Below are 19,588 nucleotides of genomic sequence, written 5' to 3'. Positions count from 1 at the left end.
TATCCAAATATTATTATTTTTTTTAAATGAAGGCAACCCCTAAAAACTATGCCTTGTATTCGATTTTGACACCACTGCCTGCTAAAACCCCCGAAAGTATACCCCAAAAAAGACTTCTCTCACTCTCATCGCTCGCTCAAAAGCATCCAGAGAGAGCGAATTTCCCGCGTGAGCTGCCCACTGCTGCTGCTGCTTTTCCTCTCCAAACTCACTCTGTTTTTCTTTCCTTTTCACTGCACACACTGAGAGACTACCGCACAGCGCTTTTCACACCATCAGCAGCAGCAGTCAGTGCAGAGTAGAGTCAGGGTGAGCATAATTGGCCTCGGCACCAACACTACAAACTCTCGGAGGGGGTGGTGGGTGGTTCGAGATGCCTTCGAAAGGAGATCCTTGTCGCGCGCGGAACATCCCTGGCCAGCTCAAGCCAGCTAGCGTCAAGTGCCAGCAGTTTAGTTTCGGTTTTTGCGCGAGCGAGTGAAGGTCGTTCGAGGCCACCTTCCAGCAACGCGGCGTCGTCGGTTCGGGGCGTTCTTGAAGAGGAGCAGAGGACAACAGCGAGGAAGGTTCCGCTAAGAGGAAAAACCGGGGAGTGCATCAAAGGAAAAAGCAAGCAAAAGGATAAAGGAAAAGGGTGTGTGAAACAGCGAAATAACAAGAGATTTTCCTTGAGCTTCTGTTGGTGAGGAAAAGTTGAGGGTGTTGCGGTGAAAATCTGGGCCAAAAGTGACAGAATTATGTGTGAAAAGTGCGAAAATCGCAACGCAGGTGGCAGCTAATCAAACGAAGACAGAAGAGGATACCGAGGCAATCAGCGCAGCTGAATGTGCGGTAAGTGCAGGGGCAAATACACAGCGAATTCTGCCGTCACATCTGCAGTAGGTCAATTCAAAAAGGGCTCAACTCAAATGGAAATGCAAAAACACAGCGGGGCTGGTTGGCTGGCTGGCTTCAACTGCGTGGAAATGAATATTTCAGCAAGGTGGAAATTTGCACATGATTTGAAGGCACACAAAGGACGCGCCGCACCAGCAGCAGAAGCAAAAAAAAATAACAGCAGGGAGGTGAATGTTGCGGAATGTTGCCCCCACCTCGAGTCGAGTCGAGTTCGAGTCCGACGGGTCGAGAGTGGTTCTTCTGCAACATGGAATGTGTGTGATGAGAGAGAAGTGAAAAACACGGAAGGATGTGGAGGACGCTTGTAGAAGAGAGCGGTGGCAATCTGTGTGATAAATGTTGCGTTGGGTGGGCTCCGGGTTCTGGGAAGAAGCGTGACGGGATGAAAGTTTTCTGAAGAATTGTTATCTTTAGGAAAAGAGTGCTTGTTTGGGATGTGATTGTTTCTGTCTGCATGGTTTGCTAAAAATAAGCATTTCAAATAATTAGTAACAATAATAGTTTGAACACATTGTTGAGCCGTAAACTTTTCATAGGTTTCCCTTTTTCTGAGTTTAATCTTCCAAAAAAGACATTTGAGCAATTCTCTCAGATTTCGGTAATTCGATTTTTTTTGTATTTTTTCATCCGACTGAAACTTTTTTGGTGCCTTCGGTATGCCAAAAGAAGCCATTTTGCATCATTAGTTTATCCATATAAATTATCGATACAAATTTTGCAGCTGTCCATACCAAAATGATGCATGAAAATTAAGAAATCAGTCCCGCCCGTGTGGATCAATCGGACCGCGCACTGGACTCACAATCCAGAGGTTGCTGGTTTGAATCCCGCGGTGGGCGCTCTAAAAATTCTATGTGTAAATATGGGTATCCGGCGCCATCGCTCCGTGCCGTACTCAAACACTTAGGAGCCCAGGGCGGCGAAGTCCTTGTAGTTAAAAGGAAGACACTAGTTGTTGGTATTAGCAATGGTGGCCGACAGCTATAAAGTCAACTTCGTCGTATCTTTTGAAGGAGTTATTGATCGATTTGGTGTCTTCAGCAAAGTTGTAGGTATGGATAAGGACTACACTGAAAAAAATGATACACGGTAAAAAAATGATTTTTTTTTTAACTTTTGTCACTAAAACTTGATTTGCAAAAAAACACTATTTTTCATTTATTTTTTTTGATATGTTTTAGGGGACATAAAATGCCAACTTCTCAGAAATTTCCAGGTTGTGCAAAAAATCTTTGACCGAGTTATGAATTTTTAATCAATACTGATTTTTTCGAAAAAAAATGAGTCGTGTGGTGTTCGTGGGGGCGATCGGTGGGCAAATCGTCGCGCGAAAATACGCTTGAAAGTGCTAGAAGATTCTGGAATCCATTGAAAAAGTGTCACGTCGTTGCCTTGGAAATTGGGCCATCAGTCGTGTGGTGTTCGTGAGGAAGATCGGTGGGCGAATCGACGTTAGAATCCGCGTGAAAGTATTGGAAGTTTCTAGAATTTATTGATAGAAGGCTTCGCGTTGTCGTGTATATGTTGAATTTCATTTCGTTTTGAAAGCCCTTCCCATAGCATCGTTGCTCGGATGGCACGCCGACGGTAAGAAGTAAAAAAATACGGGATTGAGTTAATAATTAAGTTCTTCTCATAGCGTCGAAGATCGGAAAGCAACGATCACTGTCTGGTCTTATCTGCCAATAATGAATTGTTGATTGGAAGGTACGCCGCCGGTTTAGTTCGTTTAAGTTATTGTTTTAATTTCATTACTATCGGTTACGTGGTGTCCTCTTTTCTTTTAGTTCAAATTTGTTGATAGTAGAAATGTATTCCAACGGGCAGTTTTAGTATTAACTCATCAAACTTTCCATTTTATAAAGAGTAACAATTTTTAAAAAAAATACTCGCGTTATCGTATAAACAGTAAAATATATTGATAAGTCCAGCCCATAGCTCTACTGCTCGGTTAGCACGCGTTTGATTAAAAAAAGTTTTTAAATAATCAATTATGTATCTTTCCGCAGCCGGCTGCCTAAGATTTTTTTAAATTTCAACAGATAAACAAATTGCTTATGGTCCCATCACCTACCACAGTGAATCCTGACCTCATACCCATCTTATTAACTCGTCAAAACTCATGTGATACCTTGTCGGAGACGCAGCTGATTTAGCGGTCCCATCACTCAAGTATCGGACTAACATTCCCATCCACTTCCCCGTGTCTTACCACTGGTCGTGGCCAGCGTCGGTATGGATCAGCATGATAGGGACCTTTGAAAATTGCGATGGGGTGATGATTGGTTCCTACTTTTCATCTGTGGTCCACGGAGCAATTTTTGGAGGTCCTGCTCAATAACGAAGTAGCAGCTACGGGTAGACACCAATGCTATGCATTGCTATGCTATGCTAATACTGATTTATTCAAAAAAAATGATATATTGGTCGCAAAAATTATTCAACTTCATTTTTCGATGTAATATCAAATTTGCAATCAAAAAGTATTTATGAAAATTTGATGAAGTGCATCGTTTTCAAGTTAAAGCCATTTTCAGGTAACTTTTTTGAAAATAATCGCAGTTTTCCATGTTTGAAAATCAGTGCACATGTTTGCCCACTTTTGAAAAAAAATATTTTTGAAAAGCTGAGAAAATTCTCTATATTTTGCTTTTTTGAACTTTGTTGATACGACCCTTAGTTGCTGAGATATTGCCATGCAAAGGTTTAAAAACATGAAAATTGATGTTTTCCAAGTCTCACCCATACAACCAACCATTTTCAAAAATCAAATAAGTATCCGAGGACGCGATGACTTTACGACATATTGTTAACTAACTACACGGAAAAAAGTCAATTCTCAATTTCGTGAATTGTGTTCATGAATTTGAGATCCACTAAGAAATATAATCACGTTTTTTTATAGTGCAAATGGAGTTTTTTTTAAAGGTCCAATAAACCAAATTTCCAGTTTTTGCATTTTGGGTGTTTTTGAAACCGCCTTGAGTCAGAGGTATTCAAAAACACCCAAAAAGCAAAAAATGAAAATTTGGTTTATTGGACCTTTAATAAAAAAACTCCAGAAGTGCACCAGACTCATAAATCAATTCCTTCGTGGTTCTAAACTTCATGAACACAATTCATGATTACGGGAATAAATTTTGTTTCTGTGTAGAGTAGTACTCTACCTAGAGGCGACGCTTGGTAATTTTTGTATTCCTCACCTTACTGAGGAAAGGCTAGAAAATCACTCGAAAAACGAGACCCACATTCATGTATACATATCGACTCAGAATCAAATTCTGAGCAAATGTCTGTGTGTGGAACTGGCTGAACCGATTTGGGTCATCGTTTTGGGCTCATTCGATCCGTCTTGGGGTCCCATAAGTCGCTATTAAAAATGATAAAGTTTAGTTAAGTACTTAAAAAGTTATCTAATCTAATCTAATCTAATCAGACCCTAGCGCAGCCAATCTTTCGAAGGGATCCTGGAGAGTGCCTTAGGTTAGATGACGCCTAGCACTCTTCTTGTCATTTATTAACATTTGCAGTGCGCCATTGCATTGAAAATGCATTGAAACATCACAAGCGTTAAAGCGGCCAGGCCTACTGCGTAAAGCCGTATCGCAGAGATGATCCGTAATTGGGTTGAGTTTGAGCACTGAGTGTTCGAACAGCAACACAATTCTGAATCGACAGGGGAGGAAGAAGCGTGGGGACACACCACCATACGCTCCGAGATTTGGTTGTATTCGTTGGGAGCACCATGCTAAGAAGGTTTGGTACTCCGGGACCCTCTGGGATGGGACATTGTATTTCCACAAATGCCCTGGACACTAATTGCCGAGGTTATAGCGCCACAACTCGCTCAAATTAGTTAAGTACTTAAAAAGTTATGCTAAAAAACGATTTTGACAAAAGTCCGGAAGATTGTAAAAAGGGTGGTTTTTGTAAGAAAACCCGTCATACTAAATATTTTCAGAAAGGTATTCAAAAGACCTTTCCAAAGCGTCCAAATCATTGAAGATCTGACAATCACATTAAAAGTTATAAGCACTTAAGTGTTATTTATGAACTTTTAAGAGGCCGGATCTCAGATATTTTGATGAAAACGTTGTCCGGATCTATCAAAAGTTATATGCAAATAAGTGCTCTGAATTATGAAGATCTGACTTTCCAATCCAGTGGTATGAATAATAAATCAAGTTGATAGAACACTGTAGCGGAGTACCAAACCTTCTTAGCATGGTGCTCCCAACGAAAACAACCAAAATCTCGGAGCGTATGGTGGTGTGTCCCCACGCTTCTTCCTCCCCTGTCGATTCAGAATTGTGTTGTTGTTCGAACACTCAGTGCTCAAACTCAACCCAATTACGGATCATCTCTGCGATACGGCTTTACGCAGTAGGCCTGGCCGCTTTAACGCTTGTGTTGTTTCAATGCATTCCGATGCACACTACAAATGTTAACAAATGACAAGAAGATTGCTATATAGGCGTAATCTAACCTAAGGCACTCTCCAGGATCCCACCGAAAGATTGGCTACGCTAGGGTTTGATTTGATTTGATTAGATTAGATGAGGTAATTGTATGAACCTCTAACCTTCAAAATCCAATAACTTTTTTTTTTTTTTTTTCTAAAAACTTTTCTTTATTTAGCAACTATTTACCATTTCGATTACAATTCAAACAGCAAGCAACTTTTTTGAGGATTCTTAAATTCCCTGATGTACAAAGTATCAATTAAGTATGCCCTACCAAGCCCTACAAGATCCATCCTTTATATATCTAACAAATGTTTAAGTTAGTATCAAAATATCGTTTTACAAAGGTCCGCGAGTTCCATCTAAATTCTCTAATACTCTTCTGAAAAACAAATAAGCTAAGACCGGGAAATTTGTCCACGCAAAAGGCGACATAATGTACTACTAACCACATTGCTGCTTTTTGGAGGTGACTATTTTCGTCAATTTGCCAAAACAAAATATCATCAATCTGTCCAAGTTGGATTCCGAATCTTTTTCTTAAAACTTTTATCATCCACTCACGCAATTCAGAACCTGCTGTACATGTTCGTAACCGATGAGAGTTTGTATCTATTTGTCCACATTCATCACAAATTTCACTATCAATTCTTCCAATGTTGTACTGCTTCAGTTTTCGTTTATTTGGCACTAAATCATTAATTAATAAGTACAAATTAGCTTTATCCTTGGCCAGAATGAAAGTTTGGCCCATGATTTTCCACAAAGCTCCCCAGTTGACTTGAGGAAGCTCAACTTGAACACGTGGTTTAAACAAATATTCATGAATGAAATTCCGATAAATTTGTTTTGATGTATTTATAGTCGGACTACTACAGTTTAAATCAGCAGCTAACATAATCCACTCCTTCCCATTTCTTGTTAATTTTGATGTAAAATTTAAACCTAATAAATATTTTTCGCTAACATCAATCGCAGATATATTTTGCTCTTTTAAAATATTTTTTATAAATAATGCTTTACATTTTGATTCTGGGTCGATTAAACCCAACCCTCCTTGATCCACATCTAGATAAAGTTGTCTTTTATCAACACGAAACATATTATTTTTCCATAAAAACATTCCAATAATATTCCTGATCGTAGCAATGTGCTGATTTTTTGGTGGAAAGATTTGTGATAAATACCATAGCTTTGATAACACAAAAGTGTTAATGAACCAAACTTTTTCTAATAAACTCATCATTCGAAAATTGTTGAGATTAATTCTGTATTTCATGTCACTGATTAATTTGGAATAATTTATATCAACGATATCCTTCCACGTGTTCTTGAAAGTAATACCTAAAAGCTTTAATTGCTCAGTTTCTTGAACTATAAAAGGTCCACCAATGCAACTGTTGATTCTGAGAAAACAAGACTTTTTATAATTAAGTTTAACCTTCGAATATCGGGAGAAGGAGTCAACAATACTCAGGACATTGTCAAACTCTTCTGCGTTTCGAACAAATACATTCAAGTCGTCCGCGAATGCCACAACTCTGAGGAACTTATTGTAAGTAAGAACCCCGAGAATGCATTGATCAATTTTACGAATTAACGGTTCAATATACAATACAAATAAAATCATGCTTAGCGGGCATCCTTGTCTGACAGAAGAAAATATTTTAATTTCATTTGTAAGAAATCCATTATATAATACTCTTGATGTTGCTTTGGTATAGAGGCACTGTAAAATTTTGATAATTTTTTCTGGAAATCCAAACTTTTCCAGAATTTTCCAAAGAAATTTATGATTGACTTTGTCAAAGGCTTTTTCCAAATCTATACTTAGTAGCATTCCTTTAAAGGTTTTGCTTTCAACTGATTTCGTGATTAAACGTCTAACATCATTCAAGTTGTCAGTACATGATCGTCCAGCAATGCATGCACTTTGACCTGAACCTAATAAATCCTCCATATATATTTGAATTCTATTTGCGAGAAGCTTAGTAAAAAGTTTGTAGTCTGTATTAAGTAAAGAAATCGGTCTATGGTTTTCCAAAAGTGTTTTATCCCCTTTCTTTGGAACTAAAGTAATTATTCCTTCTGAAAACTCTTTAGGAGGTGAACTCTCTCCTCTCAGATAAAGATTAAATAGACGACATAAATCATTTTTGAGAATATCAAAGTGGCATAAATAAAATTCGTAAGTTAATCCATCAGGCCCAGGCGACTTTTTACGATTGCATTTTTTCAATGTTTCGTAAAGTTCTTCTACTGTAATTGGTTTAACTAAATTTATTTTTTGGTCATTACTTAAATTTTTACTAATTGATTCAATTGAATTATCTATTTCCGCACTGCTAATATTATCTTCACTTTGTTGAAATTGATTAGAAAAATATTGATGAATAACTGGCCCGAGTTTAGCATTATCGGTTAAAATTTCGTGACTTGGACCGTCTCTCAGTTGTAAGCCAAAAATGTTTCCGCGGTGTATCTTATTGGATAATTGATAAATTGTTATTTTCTCTCCTTCTGCTAAAGTACAAGCTGGTAGTTTTTCCCCTAAATTCTTTAAACGATTTTGTTCTAATGACATCAATTTCGATTTAATCACGGACATTTCATCACCCACATTATCACCATTTGCTAATTTGTCAGAAAGCTCATTTAATCTATTTAATAATACAGCCTTACAATTCCTGCTCGATTGATTAAAATGCCAACTTTCATTTTTGTAGAAGTTTTTTGCCTTCCCTTTGAAATGAAAAAACCACCATTTACTCAAATCACGATTAAATATATCTCTTTGTTTCAGTTTCAAATATTCTTGTTTAAACTTTTCAGTTACGTCTTCCATCGACAAGAAGGATGGATTTATTTTCCAGTATCCACGTCCTCTTGTGGATAAATTATTATCATCTAATTTTAATTTGATCAAAACAGCATGATGGTCTGAAAACGCGAGTGGAATAGTTGAACAACTTGTAACATTCCCAATGATGTTATCAGATCCGTAAAATCGATCCAACCTGGAAGCAGATTCTCCCCTGTGAAATGTGAATTTGCATTCTTTCCGTGTTTTCGCTATATCTTTTAATTTATACAAATCAACTAAATGTTTTAATCCACAAGAAAAGTTTTTTTGTGAACTTCTATTATCTTCTGCATGCAAAATGCAATTAAAGTCACCTCCAATCAGCATCGACTTGGTTCCAGGTTTATTTAAGTGAACTGTCAAAGCCTCGGTGAACAAATTATCCCGCTCTTTCCTTAAATTGTTCCCAGAGTGAGCATAAATATTAATCAAATTTACATCATTTACCCTAACCGAAACAATTCTACCTGATGGATCTAGAATAAAATCAGAAAATGAAAAGGATTTCCTAATAAGCACTGCTGTGCCTTTCTTATCAATACTTATATTTACCAATGAATTATGTGAATAAATAAACGAAAAATCTTCAAAACTAACCTCCTGCAAAAAAGCTATATCTACATTGTAATCCATAATAAAATCCTTCAATAAATTTTTATTTACATTTGCGTTGCTGCTGTTTAAGTTTAGTGTTGCTATAGTATATACAAAGTTCATATTTACAGAAGTTGTCTTTTCTTTTGTGTTAGTAAGTAAACTATTGTTAAGGTGTTAGTAAAAGGGTTAGTAATATCGGTTGTGTTAGTAAATGGTCCACGAATCAAAATCAAGTCCATGTGTGAGTGCAATGGGTCAACGCCGGAAAATTCGGTTCTTTTACTTGCTTCGTTGCAGGTCGCCGCCTGCTGGTTTGGCTGCTGATCGCGATCGCGATCTCGTTCGGTCGCCCTGTGCATCGAGCAGATCGTGGCCCTGTCCTGGCACGATGAACTTCTTTCGGCCGTTCGTGTCAACTTCGGAAGAGTCCGAACCGGGCCTGCCCTTCGGACGACCACGCTTCCCCTTCCCCTTCCCTCCCTTCCCCTTTTTTTCAATCCACTCACCATCCTTCTCCATCGGTTCGTCGTCGCTCTCCGACTGCTCTCTCTCCCCATCTTCCTCCATTGGCTGATCTTGCTTTTCTTCCACGATGTCCGCTGGCTTCGGTGGCGTCGGTTCTTGCGGTGCGATCGGAACCGGTGGCATCACCGGGTCCGCTGGCAACACCGGGTCCGCTGGCATCACCGGGTCTGCTGGCAGCTGCGGTTGATCGGATGGGCCGCTTTCCGGCGGTCCAGATGGCGTCGATTTCGATGGCTGCACCGACTCTGCCAGAGCTGTTGGCGGCGCCGCACCAATCTTTCCCAGCAAAACCATCCCAGAAATGGGTGGTAGCTCTTCTGCCTTTCCGCTTGTTCCATTGGCCACCACGCTGGCAAAGGAACCAGTCCCTGGTTTCTGCGCCGGAGTCAGCCTTTTGTTGATGTCCTTCCGGTTTGGACACGCTGCTTTGAGGTGGTCCAAAGCTCCACATCCGAAGCACTTGTTTTGTAGACCGTCGTAGTAGATTCGCGCCTTGACATGCTGAATTGTCAGCTGCGCTGGAATCTCCGACACGAGCTCCATGTGTATTCCGCGAACTCCATTATGAATCGGGAACCCGGTTTCCACCGGAAAACGCTCCCGAATCATCTGCTGCACCGTTCCGTATTTGGACATTGCCGTAGCAATGAACCGGTCGTCCACCTCCGGAGGCAGTCCGAAAATCCGGACGTACTTGAAGGATCCCGCTGCTGCCGTGACCGGTACCATCATCGAGGTTCCGTCATCGTACTCGAATCTGGTCTGGGGACCGAGCTTCGACAAAGCTTCCCGCATCTGCTGTTCCGTCTTGAACTTCACGAAAATCGAGTAGTCATCTCGATACATCGCACTTAGCTCCTCGTTGGTCCATTCCTGCTTTCCGAAGAACTTGAACACTTCCGCATTGTTCGGTCCCCTGGATCCGGCTCCGAAACGGAGCTTGATCGTACTCTCGCGTTTGGGTTCCATTTTGGTGCTACGCCGAGCGATTTCCAAGGTCACTGGCTGGCACCTCGGCCAGTGAAACAATAGCCGAAAAAAAACTTCACAATCTCAAACAATATGCGCTAGAAACTGTAAGCACGTCTAACTTGCTTGAGTGCTGTCTGTGAACTGATAACTCGTAAACTAAAAGGAATGCATTTTCCAAAATGAGAAAACTTTTGTTAAAAATTTCTCGGGAATCCCCCCTCACGGTCTGACCTGAAGTAAAAATATGCGCGTAGTTTGAAAATTAAGTTTCAAGTTTTCATTTGCGCAACACACTCTGAAAACAATTTTTAACTTGTTAATTGATACGCCCATTGATTGATTTGTGGTTCCAAATAAACCGCAGTTTGAAAAAATAGATTAATAATTTAGATTCTTGCTTCACGGTGGGTAAGAAGGGGATTATTATGCAACTTGCATGCACCTCGGAAATTCCTCCTGGAGGTTGTTGGGGAGACTATTCTGAGTCAGAAAAATCGATTTCCAAAATATTCTGTCGGTGAAAACTGATTTTATCTCGATTTGAAGTTAAAAAACCTAATATTTCACCTAAAACCTCAAAAATACGTCTAAAATCTCGGTCTAACTCTGGACAAAGATGTCAATTTTCATCCAAATATCAATTCTTAGTTCCCAAAATATATTCCTGACATAGTACACCATAAATCGGTCCATTACTTGAGTCCCAGCGTCATGAGAATGTGTAAAATAGTGTTTTTTCTTTAAAAATATTTTCAAATTGGTCTGGTAAATAAACTGTCATGTCTGAATTCCAAAACTAACGTTGTAGCATTGTTGCAAACAAAATGAAGAACAATTTTGCAGAAAAAAGAATGAAATTTTATCCATTTTCAGTAACGTTATGACCATTTTAGTGGGAAAATTGTTGCCAATTTTCGAAATTCTTCGATATTTAACTCATTCCTGTTATTAACAGCTACTACGATCATACTCAGTAGGATGTAACAAAAATTACTTTTTGGCGGGCATTCAGGGGCTGGTTCCGGTGGGCATACTGAGCTCAAATCTCAAATATGAGCTTGATTGAACTTAATTGGAGCTGTCGCTTTGCATTTCAATTTTAAATGGGATTTAACCAGTAAAAAACATGGTTTTTCAAAAATGTAGATTTTTAGGCACATTGGCCACTAAAGCGTTTATCTTCAACATCATTGGCATGTAGGACAGATCCTTGCGCATGTTTTGGTATAATAACATTGAAGTTTTGAGCAAAATTAAATGGCGCGTCGCCTATCTTTTCTGCTGAGCTGTTTTTTTGAAAAAAAAAATCAAGACATTGAAGGCCTAAGCTCCAGAGTGCTTCAATTCAATGTTATATATACCAAAACATGCGCAAGGAAATGTCCTACATGCCAATGATGTTGAAGATAAACGCTTTAGTGGCTAAAGTGCCTAAAAATCTACATTTTTGAAAAACCATGTTTTTTACTGGTTAAATCCCATTTAAAATTGAAATGCAAAGCGACAGCTCCAATTAAGTTCAATCAAGCTCATATTTGAGATTTGAGCTCAGTATGCCCACCGGAACCAGCCCCTGAATGCCCGCCAAAAAGTAATTTTTGTTACATCCTACTGAGTATGATCGTAGTAGCTGTTAATAACAGGAATGAGTTAAATATCGAAGAATTTCGAAAATTGGCAACAATTTTCCCACTAAAATGGTCATAACGTTACTGAAAATGGATAAAATTTCATTCTTTTTTCTGCAAAATTGTTCTTCATTTTGTTTGCAACAATGCTACAACGTTAGTTTTGGAATTCAGACATGACAGTTTATTTACCAGACCAATTTGAAAATATTTTTAAAGAAAAAACACTATTTTACACATTCTCATGACGCTGGGACTCAAGTAATGGACCGATTTATGGTGTACTATGTCAAGAATATATTTTGGGAACTAAGAATTGATATTTGGATGAAAATTGATATCTTTGTCCATAGTTAGACCGAGATTTTAGACGTATTTTTAAGGTTTTAGGTGAAATATTAGGTTTTTTAACTTCAAATCGAGATAAAATCAGTTTTCACCGACAGAATATTTTGGAAATCGATTTTTCTGACTCAGAATAGTCTCCCCAACAACCTCCAGGAGGAATTTCCAAAGTGCATGCAAGTTGCATAATAATCCCCTTCTTACCCACCGTGGCTTGTTTCGATGATATCAACAACTTGATTTCAATTTTTTACATTTTTTATACCTTTGAGGTGGAAAAAATGATGTTTTAATCAGCTATCTGAAGCTCTGTAAAGTACTTTTTTAAACTCATATCCAATCTCAATTTTTTAACCTCTATGAACATTAATGACTATTGAAACTACTAGACTGTATTGCTTGGAAAGAATACCAACTTGAATCACTTTTTATATAATTAAAAAATAAAAACTCTTTTCTCCTTCCAATATCGCTTATCGGCAACCGAAATTACGTTTCGACCTTGAACCGCGCCGTTCCCAAGGTCTTTTGACTCCTTTTCTTCACGCCTAACAAAGGCCCCCCTCGTGAAAATGCGTCTCATGCTTCCTGCTAAACGTTGTACACGCCTAATTTGAATTCCTATCGAAGGTGACCCCCTTACTTGGCAGTTTTTTTCCCCATGTTGCTTCAACTAGCTGGCAAATCTCATCAGCATAGAAATGGCTGTGTCTAATCAAAAGTTGTTATTTTTTCCTATTTTCATTCTTTGGGGTTCTCTCGCGATGTACGGGAGCGATAATACGTCTTGACTTATGACATTGGTACCGTGATTTGGGGTTACGTTGACTGAACAATGTTCTGATTGAAATTCTATTTGTGGAGCAAGCAACCTCAACGAACGATACCAGGAAAATCAGTTAAAGTCTCCTGGGAAAATTTCGTATCAGCACATTTTCCCACAAGTTTAGCTTTTCCCTTATTCTCCCACGGTTAACGTTTAACCTACACTAGAGCCGGATCGTATTTCCCATAAATCGACCACTATTTTCTACCCACTTTTGGGGAATGCGATAACGCCATGCGAGCTTGATGTGGAGCAGCTCGTACACCACCACCACCTACCACTCCTATACTGACGTTTTCCGTCTGGTTTTCCATTTTCTTATCAATGCCTTGAATCTACATCTCACTCGCACTGGCCAGAGCGCTCGTGACTTTCCGATACACGTTTTGATAATCCGATATGATGGGGCTTCCCGTACCCTTCATACACAGTAAGAAGTATATAATTATAAAATAAAGTTACAAATTTAGTTGGTGGTGGTCGTTCTTCCATTTACAAGAGATTTTCCTTTCAAAAGAACTGATACTTTATGAAAAAAAAACCTGTACAACTTTCAAATATCCATCCTCTAATATGTGATATGTTTAAAATGTCATTCCTATCAAAATCTAGAAAACCGGTCTAAAAAAATTCTAGCTGAAATTTCCTACAAAATTAAAAACATTCAGCTTTGAAAAGCCATTCACTTGAATACTCACTAGCCTAAACACCTAAATGCCTTCTTATCACTCAACCTTTAGACTAAAAATATGTTTGATCTAAGCATTTTTAGCAAAAATTTAATTTCGAATGTTAACAAAATTTGAGGTTTTTTCATTCTTGGCTCGACAAACATGCTTTCTATTCCATCTAAAATACGCTTGACATTATTAAAATGTAAGAAATCATATTTAAAATAAAATAATTTTTATTGATGTCCTTGTTCGCCACAGTAAGCATTATATCAATCTTTCTTTATGATCTTCTTGTTAAATAAAAGGTACCGAAAATTGGAGTGATATTGTTAAGCAAAACGCAAATCGCGTATTTTAGATAGTTTTTAGTACTATATTGCACTTTCTTTGGAGAAAAAAAATCTATGGTGTTTAAAAAAATAGTTGCCTAGGAAACTCTTTTTTCAACAGGATTCCGAGATATGATTTTTTGAAAATTAAAAGCTGGGATGAAATCTAATCTTGGAAAAACTATTTTTTATAAGTAAAACTGCAATAACTTATAAGATGTAACAAAAACGTCCAATCAAGATCATACTTGGGATTTGGGCTCAGAATACCCATCGGAACAAACTAGAGCGTCCAATTTCCCGGGGTTACAAAATTCCCGGGAAACGGGAAATTTTTAACAAATTTCCCGGGAAATCCCGGGAATTCCCGGGAAATTTGAAATTTAACGAAATTTATTCTGATCCTGTTTCTGATTGATATTTTGGAACAGAATTGTATAGAACAAAAACTTCAATGGTCAAAATGAGTCTGAGGATCACTCAATGGCTTGACTGCTTGTAGAAAAATCATGCAACTTTGAGAAAATATATAGATTTTCTAATTTTTTATGCTGTCTCTCAAATCGTACCAAATCAAAAAAAATATTTTTAGTATTTTTTGTTGAGTAGCATTTTTTTATTCAAAATGTTTGGACAGTTAAAATCCATGCTCCACAACAATAAAATTGTTTTTAAATTTGCCTAAATGGTCACTGCATAAAGTTGAAAGTGAAAAAATCATGCAAAAATATTGTTTTTCATGGCAAATAACTTATTCCAGAACAAGTATTTTCAACTTGTGAATAAAAAGATTATCATTAAATTTGCATTTAAAATGTAATTTCTAGCGCTATTCAACTTGAAACACTGTTTCATGAAATCACAATTCAAAGTTTTAAAATATTTGAAGCATGTTTTTAAAATATGGTTGCATTCTTTGGGTAAATTTCATATGATACGAAGTTGTTTTTAATCATTTTTCATGGTTTATATGGTAATATTGCCCATGGTTATATGGTAATAAAGCCTAATAAATTAATTAGATTAAAATAATTTTCATAGTGTAAAAGTGGTTAAAATTTAATGATATTTTATTTATATTTAACCCTCTAATGCCCTTGGTAGCTCACGTGCTTTATAAATTTATAACAAACAGTAATTTCTCGAATACTTTTAAACAAATTCTTAACGAACAACTCTTTTTGAATAATTTATTTATATCAATTCAACTTTCAACCAATAAACAAAAATGTCAAACAAATCTCAATTTTAATACTGGCCGGAAGAGGTGAATATATATGAATGAAATAACAAAAAATAGTTAAAATAGGTTGTCGAAAATAAAATAGTTTATATTCAATCCAAAATAGCGTAATTTTCGTAACCCATTTTTGTTCCTAAATAATAAATAAATAAATATTATCTGAATTCAACATTGACATAAAATTTACAGAAAAGCTAATTAGTTCAATATGAATAAGAAGGTTGAAATGAATTAAATTTTCTCATAATTATTTTTTGTATAATTTCAAAACATTGATGCCAAAAAGGTAGGAAAATGTATACTTCCGCTTGTATTTCGGGAATTCCCGGGAAATTTACAAATTTCCCGGGAAACGGGAAATATTTTTTTCCGGGAAATCCCGGGAATTCCCGGGAATTTTTTTCCCGGGACGGGAAATTGGACGCTCTAGAACAAACCCTTGAATGCCTGCCAAAAAGTCATTTTTGTTGCACTCTAATAACTATACATATTTGGGTACCAAATTTATCGTGATTAAAAGACGCAACTTTTGGTACCCAAACATGTAAAGGTAATCGCTAATATTTTAATGTTATTGCAGTTGTAGGGAAAAAGTAGATTTTTTCCCGTCTGCGTATTTTTTTCGAAAATCCCAGTTTTTATTTTCAAAAAGTTATATCACGGATTCCTGTTAATGAACACCTCCTATTTTTGATTATGTTACGTCAAATTGTCCAAGGAATCCGAAAAAAATATTTTCAGACAAAGACTCTTTGGTCCATACACCGTCAAAACGGCATTTTATTATTTGTCAATTCTCTACCAAAACCGGAAATGGATTTTATTTGTATTTATTGATTTAGCTCAAACTTTGTGGGGGCCTTCCCTATGACCAAAGAAGCTATTTTGTCTCATTAGTTCACCCATACAAGTCTCCGTACAATTTTGGCAGCTCTCCATTAGAGAGACAACTTAATTTCACCAAATATTATTTTTTATATGTTTCAAGCGACCAAATCTCACAACTTTTGAGCCACAGAGAAGTGGGCCACAGAGAAGTGAGCCACAGAGAAGTAAATCTGCCAAATTATGAATTTTTGAAAAAATAGTGATTTTTGGAAAAAAAAATCAAGAATTTCATAAAAAAAATTAATTTAAATATGAAATTTAATTTAGAATCGAAAAGTACTTCACAGATTTTTTTTTATGAAGGGCTCCGTTCTCAAGATATAGCCACCGAAAGTTTATTTTAACGAAATATTCGCAGTTTTTCGATTTAGTTTAGATTTAGTTAACATTTTCAAAAATATTATTTAGAGTTCAGAAAATTTTCTATACAATTTAGGTTTTCTAAGTCTCACGCAACTACCCACCATTTTCTAATGATGATATCTCAAAACGATATTTTGAAAAAAAAAATGAAACAAGACTAACATTTCAAAAGGGAGTAATATTGCATGTTTGGCCTTTTTGAAATGTTGAATAAAAAGAATTAAAAAAAAATCAAAAGGATCGGAAAATTCCACGAATGTTTCATGTTTTAACATTGAAAATCGGAACATTAGTTGCTGAAATATCGACAATAGAAAATGGTGGATTGTTTGCTTGAGACTTAATTTTGCTGTTTCTTTTTCTTTAAACTGCTGTATCTCAGCAACCAGAGGTCCAATCTTCAATGTTTTTTAGACAATTTTATAGCAAATTTTCTATACTCCTCGAATTTTTTTTTAGAAATGGTCAATCATGGTCACTATTTTTAAAAATCAAAGAACTGCGAATATTTCACTAAAATCAAACTTTCGGTGGCTCAGGCTTGCCACACGTACAGATATTTTTGGCAAATACCAAACACTCAATCAAGTATAACTTTAAAGAAAAACATTTTTATCAAAAACTAAACAGGTAAAAAGATGCAAAAAATGTTTATCTTTTTAGTGCAGTTTACAAAAACTACTCAAGTGTATTTTAACTGTAAAAATAATTCGTTTGAGTGTTTGGTCTGTGCCAAAAATATCTGTACTTGTGGCAACGCTGCGGTGGCTATATCTTGAAAACGGAGCCCTTTATCAAAAAATCTGTCAAATACCTTTCGATAACAAATTCAATTTTACATAAAAAAAATTATGTCAAACTTGTTTTTGCATGAAATTTCGTTTTTTTTTTTCATAAAATCACTATTTTTACAACATTCATAACTCGGCGGCAGATTTTTTGACCATGTTTCTCTATCGCTCAAACGTTGCGGGTTTTTGTCGCCTGAAACATATAGAAAAAACTCGGAAATGAAAAAAATAGGTATTTTGTGAAATTGAGTTTTTGTGGAAAAAATTTAATTTAAAAATCGAAAATTATTTTTTTCCGTGTACCTATTTTTTTCTCAACAGTCCTTAACAACACCTACAACTTTGCCAAAAACACCAAATTGATCAGAAAATTCGCTCAAAAGTTACAGCTGTTTGAATATTTACGTATCAGTTTTGTATGGAGTGCTGCCAAAATTGTTTGGAGACTTGTATGGGTGAGCCAATGTCACAAAATAGTTTGAGTCAATTAAAAAAAAAAACAAAAAAATAAAAATGGTCGAAATCGGCCGATTTTGTAGAAAATTGCTCAGTTTCATTGAACCTTTTCAAATGTTGGGATAGATTTTTTGGTCCTCAGACTATTTTTTCTAGAAGGACCAACTTATTACCTTTCTTATGCCTCCAAGACAACTAAAATCGGTTGAAATGGCGTGAAGTTATGATTTTTTGAATCAATGTGGTTTTTGCTAAAAAGTACGAAAATGCGATTTTTTGGAACTACCTGCGGTCACCCTAACGGCCAAACAAAAAGAAAGAGTCTAATTATTTTGGCCAAGGGATCCGCAGAAAATTTTTGAGCCCGATCGGACAACTTTTTTTTCGGTTTAGGCTCTTCTCAAATGGAAAATTCCGTTATCCCGCAAAGTTTGAGCTTGTTTCTATTTGAAATTCCAAATGATAAAATGCCATCGGATAATTAAAAAAGAAGGCAAAATATTTTGCAATTAAGCCTAACAGTTTAACCGGCTTTTGTATTCTTTTAGTAACGTTTCCTAGACCTAATGCCTAACAAAAAATAACTTCTGAATTTCGTTTGAAAAAAGGTTGAAAATTGATGTGTTGTTTTAAGGTTTAATTTCAAAACATATTTTTTCACTGTGCACCGCTACTGCCAGACAAACAGAAGGGATAAAATGGAAAGAAAACAGCAAAGTCCAACGAAAATAGCTGCCATGCCAGTCAGCGTAAGGTATGAGCAGCACTTTTTTCTCGTTTCATTTTCCCTTCCGTCGTAGGTTCTTTCCAAGACGCCAGCTCAACTTTGTCCTTGGTCCCCCCGTCTTCCGACGGTGACGGGTTTCCTTTTTTTGTAACCCAGGTGAGCCAATAGTCAGCATGGAATTCGTTACTCACTCTCGGTGACTGGACGATTTGTTCTTTTATCGCCCCGTCGTAACTGAGGGGGAAAACTACCTTACGAAGGCAGTGAGTGAGCTTTGCACGAGTTATATGATACTCCTGGGAAGAGCTTGGAAACACGTGGGAGGATGTGTTGTGCTGCTGTACGGGGAAGAGGATGTTACACATTTATGAAACTGTCATTCCGTGGGAGTCTTTTGAATATACGAGAAGATGTGATGAAGGTCGAAATTGTGCAAAGATTATCGTGGAAGAAAGTCTAAGCGTGTAAACCATTTTTAAATCTTTTTTAAATGATCATAAAAACTTACTTTAGAAAATCGAGCCTGATAACAAATGGTAGCAAAAGTTTATGGTCGAGTTGTACAGATTTGTTGACATTGAATAATCATGTTCTTGCAGTCAAAGGCATAACATTGACCATCGTTGCTCTGTGGTACTATGTCAATCACGGGAATCCATACAAAGCCAAAAACTAACAAGCCTGATAGGATTATCCCTTAGTTAGTGACATCGTGTACTATTTCTGTATTCCCACTTAACGAAGGCATACCACCGCTGTGGTAGCAGCAGCATAGTTGACCAAATTAGCTCCAGGATTAGCACCATTTCTTCATTTGCTCAACAACTTCCTGCACTTTCCCATTTGTCCATCAGGGTTGAAGACTCACTTGGTGCTTGCCCACCCTCTCACACGTGACCCATCTGTACCTACACCCATGACGCCCTCCGTCAGTCACACTATCGTAGTCAGAAGCACTATTATTGGTTCAAGTGAAAGCCAGCAGCATCTAGCAACAGCTA

General features: G+C 37.0%; 1 protein-coding gene across 1 annotated transcript in view; it reads left to right on the top strand.

The window, feature by feature from the left end:
- The first annotated feature begins 313 nt into the window (after positions 1–313).
- The window catches only part of LOC120415278 (myotubularin-related protein DDB_G0290005), a 144,067-nt gene continuing 124,792 nt past the window's right edge, over positions 314–19,588 (top strand). The window contains exon 1 of the mRNA XM_039576749.2: positions 314–831. The gene's annotated coding sequence lies outside the window, so the exon portion shown is untranslated. The remainder of the gene's footprint in view (positions 832–19,588) is intronic.

The sequence above is a fragment of the Culex pipiens genome, chromosome 2 (genome assembly GCF_016801865.2).
Source record: "Culex pipiens pallens isolate TS chromosome 2, TS_CPP_V2, whole genome shotgun sequence".
NCBI lineage: Eukaryota > Metazoa > Arthropoda > Insecta > Diptera > Culicidae > Culex > Culex pipiens.
This window is presented reverse-complemented; position numbering and strand designations above follow the sequence as displayed.